Source organism: Somniosus microcephalus, chromosome 21 (assembly GCF_052327205.1).
Source record: "Somniosus microcephalus isolate GS21.2 chromosome 21, FLI_Smic_1.0, whole genome shotgun sequence".
In the NCBI taxonomy this organism is placed as follows: Eukaryota; Metazoa; Chordata; class Chondrichthyes; order Squaliformes; family Somniosidae; genus Somniosus; species Somniosus microcephalus.
Window position 1 is genome coordinate 31,234,012 of NC_141007.1, and position 20,606 is coordinate 31,254,617.

Consider the following 20,606-nt stretch of genomic DNA (forward strand, 5'->3'; position numbering starts at 1 on the left):
TACAGCATCTCAAGCCGACTGCTCTGAAAAAAAAATACAAATTGAGCAGCATATTTTTGAGGAAAAAAAAGCAAAGAACAACCATATTTCAATAGATTTTAATATTTTAAATTAAGCTCTCACACATTCTGTGTAAATGCACTTCAGGTTGATCTAAAAGGCTGTTTGGAAGCTCACAGACCGCAGCTATTGCACTGGAATCCCACAGAAATGATTGCCACCCCCCCCCCCCTTTACATATTGTGTGCTGGTGGGACTAAAAGTGCCAGCCAGAACATATGTCCACAGCCCAGTCATTTACAGTCATGTTTAAACATTCCTAAAAGTTGTTAAACACACATTACAGTGCCAGCTTTAGTATGTGCACATCATCTGTTAATCATTCTGTCACCACAGTTACGCACAGTCATGTAACAGCTTTGGCGATTTTACATCAGATATTCTCTTGGATCCAGCATCATGGGTCCCTCCTGTGGGCAAACCTCCTGTCCCTTATGATTTAAGCACACCTTTCACTGCCCCGTATCTAGTTAGCAATACCATAGCTTGGGGATTATAACGGAGAACCCTTGTTCCCCTTGCTCTGTACAATCAAATGTCACATGTATCGCCATGTGCATTCATCTCTCTTTACAGAAAGTGGGCTGAAAACTATTGAGAGGTGCGACAAGTTCAAACCAAAAATATTGGTTTATTTTATATAAAGTACATGAATGAACAGCGTTCAGCTTTCACTGTGTGAACAATCAATTTCTGATACTCCTCGGTTATAGAAAAGTAATAAAGACGCTACCTTAGATGTAGGTGTAGGCCGACTTCTCCAGACAAGCTTTTCCAAAGCTGGCCTATCTCAGCTTTCTGTTACTTCTTGCTAGGATATGGCTGTCCCATTGAGTTTTGGAGAGAGACAGAAACAGCCCCTTAAATCTGTGAGAATGGGGGTTTGACACACTGAGCGGTCAATCAAAAAGACACCACCCTGATTGGAACCGCATTCCTTTGATGTGACAGCATGTGGCTTCCAAATGTCAAGCCCTTGCCTATATGCCAATGGAATTAAATGATGTCTGGCTTCTTAGGTGCAGGGGAACCATTTTGTTACAATGGTATGGAATGCTTGAGATTGTACACAACTATCCCTTTCTTTTTAACTAATTAGTATTCCAGCTTACAATAGTGCCCAGCTTGGCTCCCCACTGATGTCTTATTGTTGAGAAATTCTGAATTTAACATTACATAAATAGTACGGGCTGGATTTTTCTCTAATCTACTGCCTGAAACTAGCAGCAGAAAAAGAAAGCAAATGGGGTTGAGGCCTACCATCGGATCCCCACTCCTTAGAGCACTGCCAGGAATTTCCTCCTCCCTGCGCCAAGGGGAACGCCACCTTTGACCATCTGAACCTTTGACCACCCCACCAATGGCTAATTTCCCTGCCTTTCTCCTCAATTACAACCAACCCCAGCTGATGGCAGGAGAGGGGGCTGGGGGTGGGGTGGGGGGGCTGTGGAAGGAGGGCAAGGTGATATTGTGGCGGAGCCACTAAGGGACTCCGATCAAATGTATATAATTCCCTTTAACAATATGTTAACTACAGCCTGAGTCTGTATCTTTGTATATACTGTTTGCATGTACAGAGCGCGGTCCCTTTAAGAGCGCGGGCAAACGCGATGACGTCACGCCGTTCATCACGTGATCCCCATCGGCGGGAAAAACGTGATGACGTCATGACGCCAGCCACGGGACCGTCCAAGCAGTCCTCATGGAGCTTCCGAACTGACTAGACCTGTATTCGTAGTTTTCTTGCATCTGTTTGTTAAACTCAATTAGTTTCACATTAAACATTGTTTGTTTGATCGCCTGAGTCGACCTCAGTCTCTTGATAGGAACTAGACATTCCTACAATATATCCTAAAGGTAGCAGCAGCAGATAGCCTATCAGTGGCCAGCTTTCCCTCTGTTCTGTCCCATAACAGGAGTAAAAGAAGCAGAGGCTCAGTCACAGCTTTTTAAAAAACAAAAATGTTTACAGAAATCTGCAGGCACTTCTGCCCCCTTTAATGTTGGCTCTGACCCCTGAAGAGACATCAGCAGTTGTGCCACTGCCCAGGAGTGGCTGGCTGCATCTGTGAGGTGAGCTTCTTCAGGGAGCTCTGCCTGTATCTGTAATGAGTCCTGACCTAACAAGATGGGTTGGGGTCATGGCAGAGTCAGGGAGGTGCGAACAAGTCCCACCTCCGGCAGCGACTGTGTCCTGAAGGAAAATTTATCCCTCGAAGTTAACAATAAATCTAGCTCAGGCAACACATGTAAAAAATCTACAATTTTACAAGTGGTAATGTTAATTATTGTACCATGCCCACAGCAGAATGATATACCACAAGGAACGAAAGAAAACACCTACAGGTGCACCAATTGAGTCATGTTTTTGGAAAGCAGGGCAGAAATTAGTGGCTGAATATTGCGTTCTTATAACGTTCCTCTTTCTGCTTTTCTTTAACGGAGGCATTTACCCGTTTAAATGGGTTAACCCCCCTGGTAAAACAACAGGCAGAAGAATGTTAAATGTTTGTCTGCTGATATCGCCAAGAGTAAATTCTTCTCTCATGAATGCATATTACTAAATACATAATGACGGCACAGAATTTGAATAAGTCAAGGAGGGACGAATTCTAACCGACAGACTTGTGGTTGTTTGATGGTTGCCCAAATGACTACAGGCTGTTGTCATTGTAATCAGAGCTGCGTTTTCACTCCAAGCCCCACGGGGTGGCTTAGATTATAACATTTTTCACTGAAAACAACAAATTCTATTTTAAGTGGTCTATTTTTGAAAGTAAGAGAACATGGAATTTAGTGGCTTATTGCCAGAGCCTAAATTTGTCCACAGGAAATTACCCCTTTAAGCCTGGCTGCCGGTGCTGAGAAACTTGGGAGAATTATTTTTCGTCAAGAGGAAATCTATGACAATAATTGAAGATCATTGGTAATTAATTAATATTGTATAAACAATCTCTTTGTTAACTTCAGCACTCAAACTTTTAATGTTCATTTAGTCAGGGGGCGAAATTCGGTATAGCCCCGTTTGGGGCACTAAAACTTTAAACATTGAAAAATTAGCGCCAGGCGCTAATCATTCTCGCCTCCCGCAAAATTCAGCATGAGCGCTCCTGGAGGGAAGTGGAGCGCTAAATCAAGTGCAAACCACTTCTCTTAGGGCGCTAAAGTCCGAGAGCGGGGCGGGTAGCGGCAGAGCGCTGAACAATTTCGAGCGCATTGTAAACGGCACTCTTTCATCACAGAGGGACGGGCCAATGAAGCTGCACAAGCTAGTTTTCGTCAGTTCTGTTTTGCAAGGCGACCTGGGCGACTGCCATTATAGCCCCAAACACTCTCACAAAGTGGAGGGCTTGGCCATCTTGCACCAATGAAACATTGGCCCTGGATTTCCGACCCCCATAGGTACGTACGAGGTGTGTACGCGCCCATAGGGGCCGCGCAAGTTCTGGGTTTAGGTATGCGAAGCGCATGCGCTGAAATTCGGAACTTGAGATCTGTCAAGAATTCTCTTGACTGATCCAACGCATGCCCAAGAAAAGTGCCTTTGCAGGTGGAGAGTTACGCTATTTGTTCAACTTCTGCCCGCTGAAAGGCCATAGAATTCTTATGCCACCAGGCATAAGACCTGCTTTTACCAGCATAAGAGTTTAAAAAAAGAAAAATAAGATTTTATCACTCACTCATAAATTAAAAACCCTGTCCAATAAGGTAAGGTTATATTAAGCCCCGTTAAAACATATAGGCCTAGAAATTCAGTGGGCTGTGCCACCAGTTAGCGCCTAAAGAGGGCACTCAGTGGCTTTAGTGCCACTGGCCACGCCTCCCGCGATATTTAGCGGGGCACTAATGGCGGCGGTAGCTTGTAGCGCTGCGCCGCCACCGATGACATCATTGGTGTGCGCAGCGCCCCGCTACCGCCCCGATCGCGATACTTGGTCGCGCCCGCCTCTGTAACGCCGGTCGCAAATCGCGACCGGTTCACAGGGCCTACCTGTGGCAGAAGTGGCGCAAATTAAGGTGGAGGTGCGGGGCGGCCATTTTTTCCGGTGGCCGCCAGCCAGCACCTCCTCGCGCCGCCCTCCCCGGCCTCCTGATCCACCCCCCGGGCAGTGCCGGCTGTGTCCCAAAAGCCTGGCACTTCTCCTCGGTGTCGGGCTCTTTTGCTGGCACTCGCGATCGGTGATCGCGCTGGTGCAGGCCCCTCCCCCTTAAGAAGGGGAGGAAGGCCTGCAGTACAGCAGCGCGCTGTGCCACAGCATGTGGCGCTGTGGCACGTAGCGCGGCGATATTCAGTTTGAGCGCCCCAAGCGGGACGCGGGGAGCCTCGAGCAGCGCCCCGAGTCCCTCTTGGGGCGCTCCAACTGAATATCGGGAGGGCGCAAGCGGCTCTGGCTGGAGCGCAAATTCCGGTGCCAAGGCGAGCTTGGCGCCCCAAACGCGGCGCCACCGAATTTCTAGGCCATAATTTTTTTTCAAAAAGTTGAATTTTTGTTTAACATAAAATGTCATTTTAATTAATTTTATATATGTAATGGTTTTTCTTTCTTTATTTCAGTGTGTTGGTGGATTTTTGCAGTCATCCCCATTCATACTTTTGACAGTTCTATGCGTACGGAACTGTCAAAAGTATGAAGGGGGATTCCCTTCTTCCATTGGTTGGGCTGGCCCACGTGATCCCAGGGGAACCGCATGCATCCCTGGGATACGTGGACCTCTGCGCATTTCCAAAGGAGAGGCCCAGGAGCGGAAGCCTCAGTATCTATGGAACCAGCAGGTAGGTTCGTAGAATTTTTTCTGATCGGAGGCATCCGCCCGCAGGAAGCCTCCGATCAGAAATTCAGGGCCATTAAAAACTTTGCGCAGGCACCAGACTACTGCAAATAATAAAGGTTGTGCAAGCTGAAAAGCATTCTCTTTAATTACTGCTCCCGAAGCGGCCAGCCGAGTTCACAACGCCTCCTCTTGCTGGCGTTGTCGGCGCGAGGCGATAAATCAGGGGGCGAGAGTCAATTTTCCATCCGGGGCGATAACGGGACGCTGCACACTTTATGACGTCATGACCTGCGAGGCACTAGAGGTCCAGGCGCTGAGATAGCGCCAGCGCTAAACCGGCACTGAAGTTCGCGGGCGTCGTTGCATTCACCGTGCCCAGGCGCTAACCCCTTAGTGCCCCTGCCAGGTGCTAATGGGAGGCGCCAACATACCGAATTTCGCAGCCTCAGTTTAAATCCTGTATAGTTTTATGACTAAATGTAATTGGACGCAGTTTTACAGGAGTGAGACTTATGCTCATATGAGTACTTGTAGTGAAAAGTGCCATTTTAAATTATTACAATGGCAATTTTTTATTTATTTGATTAAAACAAACTGTTTTAATGCTAATTGATCCCTCGAATATAGAATTATAAATAGGATTGTCCATTAATTATGATCGAGCTCATGAGTGGAAATATAAATCATATACTACATTGCTCATCATGGCACATTCTCAATGTTATTTTTGTTTCAAAAGTCAGTTCATAAGAAATCAGAAAGCAAAGCAAAGCTTCTTCTAAGTCACCTGGAGTACTGCATTCAGTTTTGGGCACCACACCTTAGGAAGGATATATTGGCCTTGCAGGACAGTTTAACCAGAATGATACCGAGTCTTAGAGGGTTAAATTATGTGGGCAGGCTGCATAAGCTAGGCTTGTATTCCTTTGAGTATAGTAGTTTGAGGGGTGATCTGATCGAGGTGTTTAAAATGTTAAAGGATTTGATAGTGTAGATATGGATAAACTATTTTCTCTGGTGGGGAAATCAGGAACAAGGAGATGTTGCGGGCTAAATTTGATATCCCCCAGAAGCGGGCGCGGGTATCGCGATGCCCGATTAGCTTGCACCCGTTGAGTCTGATGCAGGCAGCAGGTAAACTTCGTGCTGCCTGGTAATTTACATGATAGTAGCATGCAGCCCAGTGCTGAACGCACCGTCCAGAGGCTGCACGCCTCAGTAGGGGGCCCAAGGTTGTGCGAGGCTAGCACCACTTAAAGCTAGCCTGCACTACTTAAAGCCAGCCTGCACCTCTTAAAGGGGAGGTGCATTCTGGCTGAGGCAGGTGCTGTAAGTGGCTAGGTAAGACATTCTGGGCAGGAAGAAGACATACTAATGGCTGACCAGGGAGAGAGCGGGCTCTAAGATTTTTTGACGCAGCACTGGAGACCTTGGTGCAGGAGGTGAACAGGAAGAGAGAGGTCCTCTATCCACAGGGTGTCAGGAGACCCTTCAGACAAACTGTGAGAAGGCAATGGAGTAGATAGCCATCGCGGTCAATGCCAGCAGTGTAGCCCCGAGGGCCTGGATGTAGTGCTGCAAGAAGTTTAATGACCTCATATCAAGGTCAGTGAATTCATCTTCAAATGCCACATCCTTACAACTGAACCACTAGGCTCAGACACTGCTCAATTCACCACCACCCCTCCTTCACTCACCTACCAACAATCTCTACCAATCACGACTCATACCTCACATTCATAGCTTCACATTTGCTTATAAATGCCACACATTTTAATACAGTGCTGCAAATTGGTCAGATGATACCATGTGCAAATGATTAGAAGTTTTATATATATTAGCATAAATTCAGCAAAAGTGAAGGTTACTAGAGGTCAACACATTGGCCCAGAATTTGCGCTCGCCGCTGACCTCGAAGAAAGCAGCCCACAAGGATCGAGTGATCTCTGTGGCATCAATTTCAGCTCTCCCGACCTTAGTTTGAATCTGAGGTCAAATCAAACGAATCACCAGTGCCCAGCAACATTGATGTCATTAAGCTGGCTAAGTAGCCAATCACATTGAAGAATTCTCACAGACAGCAAACCAGGAAGTAAAATGCACAGATTATAATTTACTTTAATATATTTTAGAGAGAGCGAAATAAATATTGGGGCATACACATAGGATTAAGGTAGAAACTGAAATATCGTAAACTTTAAAACAGATTATTACATCAAAAACTTCTATTAATGGAAATATTTGACATTCCACAAATATAAAACTTGTTTTTAGCCACATTGGTTGAGAGAGGAATGCTGGCCAGGAGTACATCAAGGGAATTCCCTGCTCTTCTTGAAATAGTACCATGAATAGGCAGAGGGGATCTCAGTTCAACACCTCATCTGAAGGACGAGACCTTTGACAATGCGATACTCTTTGAATACTGCACTGGAGCACGCACCTACTTTATTCATTACAGTGTGGGGTTTGATCCAATGCTCTACTGATCTAGAGGCAAGTGCGCTACCAACTGAGCCAGGCTAGAATGTTACCATTTTCAGCTTGGCAGAGAATGGAATGAACAAACTTAATCTCTCTGAGTGCTACACTATTGAGGGAAATGTTTGGTGGAACACAGTAATATCCAGACATTAATATCTTACCTCACAATGGTGGCATCTGTAGTATTCCCAATTTGATTGTTGATTTCAAAAAAATGTCTGTAATGTGAAAGAAATCCTATGGCATAAAGCACTCAGACTTACTTTTGGCTGGTGATTTGAATTCAGTTTGTGCGCTGGAAATTCTCATTATTAATACACAACACCACATCATGGATGTCCAGGAAGTATTTTTTCATCTAAAACCTTGTTTATCAAACTGTGTGAGAAAAAAAATTCTTAACAAGCTTTTTCAACTGATTATATTTTAATTGTTTTTAAGTATTGTATTCAGTACCTTGCTGTATATTACTGATTCTATTGATTACGTTACCTGCAAATAAACCTATTAGTTTTGGCCTGTGTGCATTAGTTTCATGGCATGGTAGGTTACGCCTTTTGAAAGAATCAGGGGGGATGTTGTAGGCATCCCAAATAATCTCCAGATCAATCAAAGAATTAGGGAATAATTGTTAATCACGGGTATGGGCAGTGTGCAACTTGTGAACCTATTTATATGTACCACCTTTTTTTGCTAGGAACACAAGAAAAGAGAGTTGGGAGAAAGTCTAAACTATGACAGGTATCTCTGACAATGCAGCATTCCTGCAGTACTGCACTGAGTTTGCATTTTACTTTATGACACAAATGAATGGGAATCAACAACAAATCTTGACTTTGTTTCCTATAAGGCTGTAATTTTTCAGAAATTTGTTGCCATTTTTCTGCATGAAGGATTCAGATAAATTATTACTTTTAATAATGCATTTTAAAAGCAAAGCATATTACTGCAAGTAAAAAAGGAGCTTGAGATGTTACATTGTTAACATGCTAATAATCTGGTCTTGGTATTGTTTCCTTATAGACTGCACATAATAAGCAATTCAGAGGCGTATCCATCTAATTGATAAACACTTTTGTGTTGGAAATTTTTGATTTCTTTCTGATTGTGAACAGTCAGAAAATTAAATGAAATTCCAGATACCTGAAAAGCAGTCTAGCTTTTGCAACAGGAGCTGGAGCAGAAGCAGAAAGGTCCCAGAAAAGGCAAGCTCAAAAAGACAGAATGAAGGGGAGTTATTCTGTTTTGTAAGTCAAGCAAGGTAACACACTGAAGAAGGGTACGAGCATACAAACAATAACAAGCAGAGAAGGTAAGTCCCACTGGTCCATCCAGCCTGTCCCACGCAACTGCGATCCCATGCAGATGGCGCTAACAGGGCGCTAGAGCAGTATTGCCGGGGTGAGGTGAATCCAGCGCCGCATGCCAAATTCCGCCCCTGCAGCGCCGGCAGTAAGCGTTATCGCTGGGAACGTCAACACCAGGTGGAGCGTGATGTCAGTGAGTGTGCAACGCTCACTGACTGCCCGATCTGCTAAATTTATTGTCACCACCTACCTTAGCGCCTGGAGTAAACACCGACAGGGAGAGCTGGCGTGAAGCACCAGGAAGCCGGCTCCAGGGACATTATTTAAAGGGATCATCAGTAATAACTCGCAGGTTTCTTGTCAGTTTCACATACTTCAACAGTTTCATTCAGTAATTTCAAGGTTCTTTTGTATCAGGAGTGTTGTGGCAACTAAAAAGTAGCTACATTTATTCTTCAAAGATTCAAACTGCTACACTTAGTAACGTTAATGGGGGCTGTACTGGCAGTCGATCTCGCCCTCCAGCATCTACGGCGGAGGGAGCAGAGGCAGCGAGAAAGACAGGAACATGTGCCCAGAGGGAATAGGAGAGCCATCAGGCCTCTCAACAGAAGGCCTTACCTTCCGAGGGTATTCCGACATCACTTCTACCTCCAATTAAGTGAGGAGCAGCGTATTGGAAAGCTCTGCCTCACCGAGGAGATGGTCACAGAACTCTGCCACTTCCTGCAACCAGACCTCCAGCCTCAGACCAGGGTGCCCACGGCTCTCCCAGTGGCAGTCAAGGTCACCGTCGCCCTCAATTTCTTCACCAGCAGATCCTTCCAGTCTGCAACAGGAGACATAGCTAACATCTCGCAGTTCGCCATTAATCACTGCATCCAGGAGGTCACAGAGGCTCTCTTCAGTAGGAGAAGGTACTACATTTCCTTCCCCATCACCAGAGAGAAGCAGGACGTGCATGCATGTGGCTTTCCAGGATAGCGGGATTCCCCATGGTGCAGGGCGCCATTGACTGCACCCATGTGGTTTTGCAGGCACTGCATAACAATCCTGAGATCTTCCATAACCACAAAGGCTACCACTCACTTAATGTGCAGTTGGTGTGCAATCACAGACAGCGAATTCCTAATGTCAATGTCTGCTATCCTGACAGCAGCCACGATGCCTTCATCCTGCGCCAGAAGAGAAGACCATCGGCCTGCTGAAGCGATGGTTCTGCTGCCTTGAGCACTTGGTAGGAGCCCTCCAGTACTCGGCTGAGCGGGAGCTCCATTTCGTGGTGGTCTGCTGCATGCTCCACAACCTGGCCATCATGAGGGCCCAGCCCTTGCCACCAGGGATTGTGGGGCCACCTCAGGAGGAAGAAGAGGGAGACGAGGAGGAGGAGGAGGACAAGGTGGAAGAGGAAGACGAGGAGGAGAAGGAGGAACAGGAGTGAGGGAGGAGACAGCCTCTCAATCAGCCTTCCGGAAGGGCGGTCTGTGACCGCCTCATCAGACTGCGGTTTGAACGAATTAAAGCCCTGTAATGAAATCTGTTTGTCTTACCTGTATTCGTTTTGCACTCATGTATATTACCCTCCCCCACACGGTGTATAGTTTCACTTCCCCTTCCCTGACTAACCTGGAAGGTTCCAGGTCTTGGCTCTTGGCTCCGCCCCGACTTCTCTTACTTAAAGATCCTAGGATCTGTATGACTCATTCCTGTGAGCCAGTCAGTGTGTTGAGATGTTAGCTCTGATCTTAGTGATTAAAAGCCAACTTGTTAAAGTCTATAACTTCTAGTTTTGTGGTTATTGAAGGCACATCAATTTTAATCACTAAAGAATACTAGGATGGATCGACTCCTAAAACCAGAGCATCTGGACTTGGATCCACATTCTGCTGAAGCATCAAATCAATTTGGACACTGGCTCAAATGCTTTGAACTCTTTGCGAGGGCCTCATCCGCTAGCGAGGTAGATAAACTGAGTCTACTGACTACTCGCGTTAATCATCGGATTTATTCGTTCATCCGGGACGCCACCTCTTCCACGGAGGCCATCACTATCCTGAAGGCCCAATACCAGAGGCCAGTAAACGAAGTGTACGCCAGACATCTGCTGGCTACACGCAGGCAGCGACCTGAGGAATCAATGGATGATTTCTTACAGGGCCTGAAGGACTTGGTCCGGGACTGTAACTGCAAGGCCGTGACGGCCAACGTGTACTCTGACGAATTGGTCCGCGATTCCTTCATCACGGGCCTCAAATCAAATTATATCCGGCAGAGACTACTGGAGAAGGAGGTCCTGGACTTAAAAAAGGCAGTGGCCACTGCGTGATCGCTGGACGTGGCCCAGAAAAACTCTGACTCTTATTCTTCCGGCCATGCGGCCCTCACCGCCTTGTGCGCGCCGAGCGGGCCGCCATCTTGGAATCAGCCATCTTCCCCATCCAGGTCTCAGACCAGCTCTACACCGCCGGAGTCCCCACACAGAAGTTCACCCAGGAGTCCTACTACAGCGGCAATGTCTCGAGGCCCGAAATGCTACTTCTGCGGCCAGGCCAAGCACCCCAGACAACGATGCCCAGCGAAGGACGCTACATGCTTCAAATGTAAGAAAAAGGGGCATTTTAGCAAAGTCTGCAGGGGGAAATCCGATTTCCAACTCCGTCACCGCCTCATGCGTGCCGTGCGGGCCGCCATCTTGGGATCCGCCATCTTTTCCCGACTCAACGGCCGCCCAGGGCCCAACAGTGGCTTCGATCACAGTGGATCAATCCAGGCCACACCCGTTGACAAAATCTATGATGGACATACAGGTAAACGGGAATTTAACGAAATGTTTAATTGACTGTGGGAGTACCGAGAGTTTTATCCACCCTAGCCTGGTACGGCGGCACTCATTAACGGTAACCCCTACACGGAGCAGAATTGCTATGGCTGCTAAGCCCCACACTTCGGACATTTTGGGCTACTGTGTGGTAACACTGACTGTAAAAGGCACGGACTACAAGGATTTTAAACTCCTCGTGATGCCAGAACTCTGTGTTAATGTAATCTTGGGCCTGGACTTCCAGTGCCACCACGAAAGTGTCACGCTAGCATATGGCGGGTCCCAGCCGCCACTCACAGTCTGTGGCCTATCAACCTTAAAAATCAGCCCGCCCTCTTTATTCGCTTATCTCGCTCCGAACTGTAGGCCCATAGCGACCAAAAGTAGACGGTACAGTCTGGAAGACAGACACTTTATCAAGGCGGAAGTGGACAGACTCCTGCGGGAAGGCATTATTGAATGCAGTACCAGCCCGTGGCGTGCCCAAGTAGTCATAGTTAAAAATAGCGAAAAGAAACGGATGGTAATTGACTACAGCCAGACTGTTAATATTTATAGCCAGCTGGACGCCTACCCTTTACCCCGCATATCAGAAATGGTCAACCAGATTGCGCAATACCGAGTCTTCTCGACTATCGACCTCAAATCCGCGTATCACCAGCTCCCCATTAGAACGGAGGACCGCCCATACACCGCCTTTGAGGCGAACGGACGCCTCTACCATTTTCTCAGAGTGCCCTTCGGGGTAACAAATGGGGTCTCGGTCTTCCAACGTGAGATGGACCGCATGGTTGACGAGAATAAACTACAAGCTACCTACCCCTATCTGGACAATGTCACTATCTGCGGGCACAACCAGCAAGACCACGATCTAAATCTTGCGAGATTTTTAAAAACTGCCCTAAAGCTGAATCTAACCTACAACGAAGACAAATGTGTCTTCAACACAACCCGTCTCTGTATCCTCGGCTGTGTGGTGGAAGATGGGGTAATTGGACCGGACCCTGACCGATTACGCCCCCTAAAAGGAACTGCCCCTGCCACACAATCCCAAAGCTTTAAAAAGGTGCCTGGGATTTTTTTTGTATTATGCCCAATGGGTGCCCAAATACTCTGATAAGGCCCGACCCCTCATTAAATCGACGTCCTTCCCACTATCAGCTGATGCTCGGGAGGCTTTCACCAGTATCAAACAGGACATTGAAAGGGCTGCACTGTGTGCAGTGGACGAAAGCATTCCCTTTCAAGTCGAAAGCGATGAGTCAGACTTTGCCTTAGCTGCGACCCTCAATCAGGCTGGGAGACCTGTGGCCTTCTTCTCCCGAACCCTTCAGGGACCTGAAATCAGGCACTCTTCTGTTGAGAAGGAGGCACAGGCTATAGTGGAGGCAGTGCGGCACTGGAGACACTACCTAGCCGGCAAATGTTTCACCCTGCTCACCGACCAGCGGTCGGTGGCTTTCATGTTTAATAACAAAGGGGGAAAATCAAGAATGACAAAATACTCAGGTGGAGGATCGAACTATCCACGTTCGAATATGATATTATGTACAGGCCGGGAGCCCTTAATGAACCCCCAGACGCCCTATCGCGGGGAATGTGTGCCAGCATTCATACGGACAAATTACAGGGTCTCCACAAAGACCTCTGTCACCCAGGGGTCACCCGACTATACCATTTTATAAAGTCCCGCAATCTGCCCCACTCCATCGAGGAGGTCAGGGCAATGACCAGAGCCTGCCGCACCTGTGCGGAATGCAAGCCTCGTTTCTACAGGCCTGACTGTGCACACCTTATCAAAGCCACACGGCCATTCGAACGCCTAAGTCTGGACTTCAAGGGACCCCTTCCCTCTGCCGACCGTAACGTATACTTCCTCAATATCATCGATGAATATTCCCGCTTCCCCTTCGCCATTCCCTGCCCAGACATGACCAGTGCCACGGTCATCAAGTGTCTCTGTAATCTATTCTGCATGTTTGGCATGCCAAACTACATACACAGCGATAGGGGGACGTCATTTATGAGTGACGAACTGCGCCAGTTCTTGCTCTCAAAGGGGATAGCCACTAGCAGAACCACTAACTACAACCCCCGGGGTAATGGGCAAGTGGAAAGGGAGAATGCTACTGTTTGGAAGGCTGTCACGTTAGCCTTAAAGTCAAAAGGCCTTCCGACCTCCCGCTGGCAGGAAGTCCTCCCAGACGTGCTCCACTCCATAAGGTCTCTGTTATGTACAGCCACTAACGCTACCCCTCACGAAAAGATGTTCATTTTCCCCCGGAAATCCACCTCGGGCATATCTCTACCCGCGTGGCTGACGTCTCCGGGGACAGTACTATTGCGGCAGCACGTGAGAGGCCATAAAATGGACCCCCTTGTGGAAAAGGTACAGCTCCTCCATGCAAACCCTCAGTACGCCTATATCGAATACTCTGATGGGCGAGAGGACACTGTTTCCATAAAAGACCTCGCTCCCTCGGGGAGCGGAGAGAACGATGAGAGACTACCCGAGGAAGACCTACACCAAAAAGAGACAGGACGCCCAGAGGTATCAATACCCAACTTTAACCTGGAGGACACTGCAGATAACCTGGAAGACACTGCGGAGGCCCGGACAGCGGAGCAACCAGAATCCACTCCCCTAGAGGCAACCCAACCGGCTTTGCGCCGATCACTGAGAACCGCAAAACCTCCTGACAGACTCACTTATACCAACTTTTAAGAAACATCACCCCGATGGACTAAACCTAAAGAAGGGGTGAATGTAATGAAATCCATTTGTCTTACCTGTATTCGTTTTGCACTCATGTATATTACCCTCCCCCACATGGTGTATAGTTTCACTTCCTCTTCCCTGACTAACCTGGAAGGTTCCAGGTCTTTGCTCTTGGCTCCGCCCCTGACTTCTCTTACTTAAAGATCCCAGGATCTGTATGACTCATTCCTGTGAGCCAGTCAGTGTGTTGAGATGTTAGCTCTGATCTTAGTGATTAAAAGCCAACTTGTTAAAGTCTATAACTTCTAGTTTTGTGGTTATTGAAGGCACATCAAGCCCAGATCCCCGTTGCTCACTACATCCCCATCATTCCATCCCTGTCGCCGGCTATATCACAGCGCAAAGCTGAAATGAGACACCACAAAAGAATCCACTCTGAATTAATAAATTTATCAAAAATCAGTGAAAACATATTTACAACAAAAATATTAACTATTCACCCTTGTGCAATCCCTTAGTGCCTGGTGTTACTGTGCCTTTGCCTACTCTAATGCTCCTATGAAGTATTGGCCCAATAGCTGCAGCAGGGCTGGTGGAAGGCTGCTGAGTGTCCGTGTGGGAGACTTCAGATGGCCTTGCAGGACACCCTCGACCAGCTCTGGGCCTGGAAGGCCCGGCTGTAGACTGCACCACCTCAGGCTGGCCGGCGGCAAGAGTCTGGGCTGGCTGGATGACAGGCAGCGACAAGGGCAATGGCGGAGTGGCAGTTGTTGTATCCGTGTGTTAATGGAGACACGGAATGCAGGAGTTGGTTTAACAGATGTTTACTGAACAAAGTCTGGAGGTGAACTAAAAGATACAAGACACTATACAGGCTTATATAGCCCGAGTGGTCACTACCGGTATTACAGTACACAGGGGCTCTTAAAAGGTACATACACTACAATTCCTCCCCTTTTAGATAATTAGTACATAACATTTTAAATAATCATTAATTAACATGTTTACAAGAACAATAATCTACACATTTGCTGCAGTTAAACAATTATAAGTCAGTCTCTCTGGAGGCTTCCTGACTCGGTCTGGATAACGCCTCGGTGGTGTAGTAGTTTTCGGTGGTGTAGTAGGTTCTTTTGGCAAGGTCGATTCGGCTTGAATGCCAGTGTCGGGTTCATCTGGTTCCAGTATCACCGGATCGGAGGTAGATACTATGGGTATCTCTGCTTCATCATTAGGCGTATAGAGTTGTGGTGTAGGTTGTCCCTTTTCGGATGACTCTATGATCTGGTCAGCATGGCGCCTTATTATGCTTTCTCCAATGTCCACGGTATACATCAGCGGTCCTAGTCGTGTGCAAATAGTTCCAGGCTGCCATTTCTCGGTACGGTAGTCCCGGGCCAAAACTTGTTGACCTATCTGGAAGGTTCTAGTTGGCCTTTCATTCATGCTTTGAAATTGCCGGTTCTCTACATCCCTTCTGATGTTTGGCTTGATCAAATCCAGCCGGCATCTTAGTCTTCTATTGAAAAACATCATGGCGGGTGTTTGGTTTGTAACCACATGTGTTGCATTCCTGTACGCAAACAAGAAGTTATCTACCTTATGTTGTAGATTTATGTCTTCATTACCCATGGCCTTTATGGCCTTCTTGAAGGTCTGGACAAACCTTTCAGCCAATCCATTGGTGGCGGGATGGTATGGGGCGGACGTGTAGTGCTTAACCCCATTGTTTTTTTAAGAACTTCCTGAATTCTTCGGACACAAATTGCGGTCCATTATCAGAACAGATCTGTTCAGGCAGCCCATTCCTGGCAAATATGGTCCTTAATACTGTGATGGTTTTTTCCGTGGTGGTGGAGGACATCTTTATTACCTCCGGCTACTTGGAGTGTGCATCCACCGCGATTAAGAACATTGAGTCCATAAATGGACCAGCAAAGTCGATATGTACCCTTTGCCATGGAGATGAGGGCCACTCCCATGGATGTAGAGGGGCTTGTGGTGGGGCGTTTTGGACCTTCTGGCATCCGAGACAGCTCTTGGTCATTTCTTCGATGTCTCCATCGATACCTGGCCACCACACAAACGCTCTAGCTAGGTTCTTCATTTTCACTCCACCCAGATGCCCCTCGTGAAGCTCCTTTAGCACTTTATCCTGGAGTTTGGGTGGAATCACCACTCTGGATCCACACATCAAGGTTCCTCGGCACACTGACAGCTGTTCTCTTCTTTGCGAGAATGCTGGCAACAGTGGCTCGCCATGTGCTGGCCGTCCCTTCACCGTTAAATCGTAGACTCGTGAGAGAGTCGGGTCATTTCTCGTTTCCTTTTCAATGGTAGAATTTGTTACTGGTAGACATTCCACTATGGTTGAGTGGAACATCTCCAGTGGGTCCACTGTAGGTGCCTCTTCTACCGTTGGCAACGGTAGGCGCGATAAACTGTCAGCATTCCCATGCTGTTTTGATCCTTTGTATTCTATGTCATATTGGTGTGCCCCTAGGAAAAGGGACCACCTCTGTAGCCTTTGCGCTGTCATAATGGGAACGCCCTTTTTAGGGTTGAATATGGAGACGAGGGGTTGATGGTCAGTCAACAAGGTAAATTTTTGTCCGTGTAGGTAATGGTTGCATTTCTTCACTCCCCACACCAGGCGGAGTGCTTCCCTGTCAATCTGGGCATAGTTACGCTCAGCTGAGTTCAATGAGCGTGACGCAAAAGCTATCGGCCGCTCCGAGCCATCAGGGAATCTATGCGATAATACCGCTCCTACGCCGTAAGGGGATGCATCGCACGCCAGTCTGATTGGCAGTGATGGGTTGTAATGAGCCAACACTTCCTTGGACGTGATCAAGCCTTTGCATTTATGGAAGGCACGTTTACAGTCTTCGCTCCATTTCCAAATTACTCCCGTTTGTAGCAGTGCATTAAGAGGGTGCAGAACAGTTGACAAGTTCGGTAAAAATTTATGATAGTAATTTATCAATCCCAGGAACGACCTTAATTGTGAGACATTTTCAGGTGCTGGGGCTTTTATGACCGCTTCAATTTTTTCAGGTGACTTATGCAACCCTTCTTCGTTAATTATATGGCCACAATATGATATTTGTTTCTGGAAAAATTCGCACTTGGGGCGATTTGCTCGTAGGCCCCGTTCTCTCAGCCTAGTGAGCACCTGCTCCAAATTGGCAAGGTGCTCGTTGTCGTTTTCTCCTGTTACAAGGATGTCGTCTAGGTAGCATTGAGTCCCCGGAATCCCTTGCAGGACTTGCTCCATAGCTCTTTGCCAGATAGCTGGAGCTGATGCTACTCCGAAAACCAGTCGATTGTACTGGTACAGGCCTTTGTGTGTGTTTATCGTGAGATACTTTTTAGAGGCCTCCTCAACCTCCATCTGTAGATATGCCTGTGCCAAGTCAATTTTGGTGAAACGTTTCCCTCCGGATAGTGAGGCGAAAATATCTTCTATCCTCGGAAGAGGATACTGTACCATGTGAAGAACCGGGTTTACAGTCACCTTGAAGTCCCCACAGATGCGAATTTTTCTCTGTTCTTCAGATTTATCATTATTCAACGTTTTCTTCATGACCGGGACGATGGGTGTTGCCCACTCGCTCCAATCTACCTTGGATAACACGCCTGCTTTTTCCAAATTCTCCAGCTCTGCCTCGACTGCTAGACGAATTGTGTATGGCACCGGCCTTGCCTTAAAAAACTTGGGAATTGCCGCATCTTCCACTTTTATTGAGGCGGTGACGCCTTTCAAGGTTCCTAGTTCCTGTTGAAACATTTCTTTGGCACTGACCAAGATGTCTTTTAATCGTTCAGGTATGACGTCATCATCATTTTTTTTCTTACTGGTCATCGTCAGTGCCTGAATGGAGTGCCAGTCTAAACGTATCTTCCTGATCCATTCACGTCCCAACAGCGGTGGACCACCATCTTGCAGAACGTATAAATACAACTTCTGTATTTCCTTGCCGTTGTATACAACAGGCACCCTTATTTTCCCTCTGGGGTATACTTTCTGCCCCGTATATGTCTTCAAGATAATGGATGTGTCTTTCAAAGGTATATGCAGAAATAGCCGCTCGTAATCCCATCGACTTATGATGGTCAGAGCTGATCCTGTATCTAGCTCCATTTTAACTGGGGACCCCGCTATCGTGAGGGTAACCCAAATGGTCTGGTAATCTTCTTTGGCAATTACATTATGTAATTTGAGATAGCTTAGTCTCTTGTTTCCGGAGTCGCTATCGCTCTTCTGGTCTTCGGAGCTACTGTCCGTCATCATTTGTACCTTTCTGTACTTTTTTTTTTCTGTCAGTGGATTTTTTGTTTCCAGACCGGCATACACATGCAATGTGTCCCATCTTTCCGCATTGCCTGCATGCTTTGTCCTTGAACCAGCAGTCCCTCTTGTCATGGGTGGATCTGCCGCAGCGATAACATCTCTCGAAACCCCATGTCATTTCATGGGTGCCGAAGTCCTGTGGCTTTTGCTGTATCTCTGCAGCTCCTCTTGCTGCTGCTTCGTATGATACAGCCACACTGAAAGCCTTGTCCAGTGTCAAATCTTTCTCAGAAAGTAGCCTTTTCTGTGTTCCTTCACTTAGGAGACCACAGACGAATTTGTCTCGTAGAGAATCTGCCAGTCCTGCCCCGAATTGGCAGTGCTTTGACAGCTTTCTTAATTCGGTGAGGTAATCAGCGTTACTTTCATTCTTGTGCTGATTCCTCCTGAAGAATTTGAATCGTTCTGCTATCAGCAGCGGTGTTGGGTTTAAGTGCTCCTGTAGGGTATCAACAATCTCCTTAAAATTCTTGTCCATCGGTTTGGCTGGAGTGATCAAGTTTCGTAACAGCCCGTATGTCCTTGCGCCCATCAGATTTAGAAGTACCGATGCCTTTTTATCATCCTCTACTTCATTCGCTGTGCAATATACCTCCACTCCTTCCACATGTGGTCCAATCCTCTATATCACTATCAAAAGCAGTAATATTGCCAGTCTTAGGCATCCTGAAAATCAAAAATGGCGCCTCCCACGCTTTCCTTTCTTCCCTGCCGAGAAAAAATGGCGCCTCCCGTGCTTTCCCGCCGCTGCCGCTGCTGACAACGCTTTTCTCCGCGGTTTTTATTTACACAGATATTTTTAATAGTTGGAGACTCGTTCCCGCTGGACTCTCTGGGAGTTTTCCCTCCCTCTGCTTGGTCCGAACGCCGACCTGCTTTGCAGCGCCGGCCGTCTCCTGAGTGCTCCACCCTCCGTCTCTGTTTGCCTCCGCCTTCCGACTCGCTGCTCGGCCCCGCTGCAGAGCCACCAGATCGAGCCCCAGCCCGCCGCCCAGGAAGGATTAGTGCAGTACCCGCCACCAGCCCGGCTAGCTTCGTCTGAGGAATCGATCTCCTTGAAGTGCTGCCGAATTGCAGGTAAGTCCGTTTCCAATTCATCGCCACTGTTGTATCCGTGTGTTAATGGAGACACGGAATGCAGGAGTTGGTTTAACAGGTGTTTACTGAACAAAGTCTGGAGGTGAACTAAAAGATACAAGACGCTATACAGGCTTATATACCCGAGTGGTCACTACCGGTATTACAGTACACAGGGGCTCTTAAAAGGTACATGCACTACAGCAGTGGTGGGAGCAGGAATGCTGTCAGCCTGAGAGAGGACGGCAGCTTCCTGCTCCACTAACCCACTGCCACTCCCCTGGGGTAGCACCTCAGCATCCCTAGCAATCTGTTGGAGCACAGATTGCTGCTGCGACACCGTGAAAGCCCCGGTCAACGGTGATAGACCCAGCCACGATGGCAGCAGTCAGAGCTTGCGTGGCATCAAGCTGAGACTGCGTGAGAGCAGTCTGAGACTGGATGCCGCCAACCATAGACTGCATTACAGCACTAAGACGTTGCGTCGCTTCCGCCTGTGCTGCAATGGAAGCTGCCAGATCGCCCAACACACGTGGCATCAGGTCTGGGTCACCAAGTCTCTCTGGGAGTCTACCATCCTTTGCAGACTGGAAATGATGAGCTCCATGGTATGTGCAGAGCCTTGTGCAATGTTGGAGGTGGACTCCTCCACGCTCGTTATCATTGTGGAGAGGCTCTCCGGCACCCTTGCCATGGCACCTATCATCTCCGTGTGCATGCCCATCACCCTTCTTCTAAAGACCTCTCCATCAAGGTCCTCATCTGAGTCCTGTGCAGCAGAACTCACGTGCGAACTCGCCCTCTGGGGAGCTGGCCCCCGAGCTACCCTTTCCCCCTGGCCTTGCTGCAGCCCACTCATCCCCGGTACATCACACTGTGCAGATCCCACTACTATACGAGCATCTAAAGAATGCGTAGTGCCAGTATCGGAGCTGGTGCCTGCGGGTGAGACATGCAGTGACACGGTGCGTTCTTCCTCCTCCTCTTCTCCCGCCTCGCTCTCTACGGTGC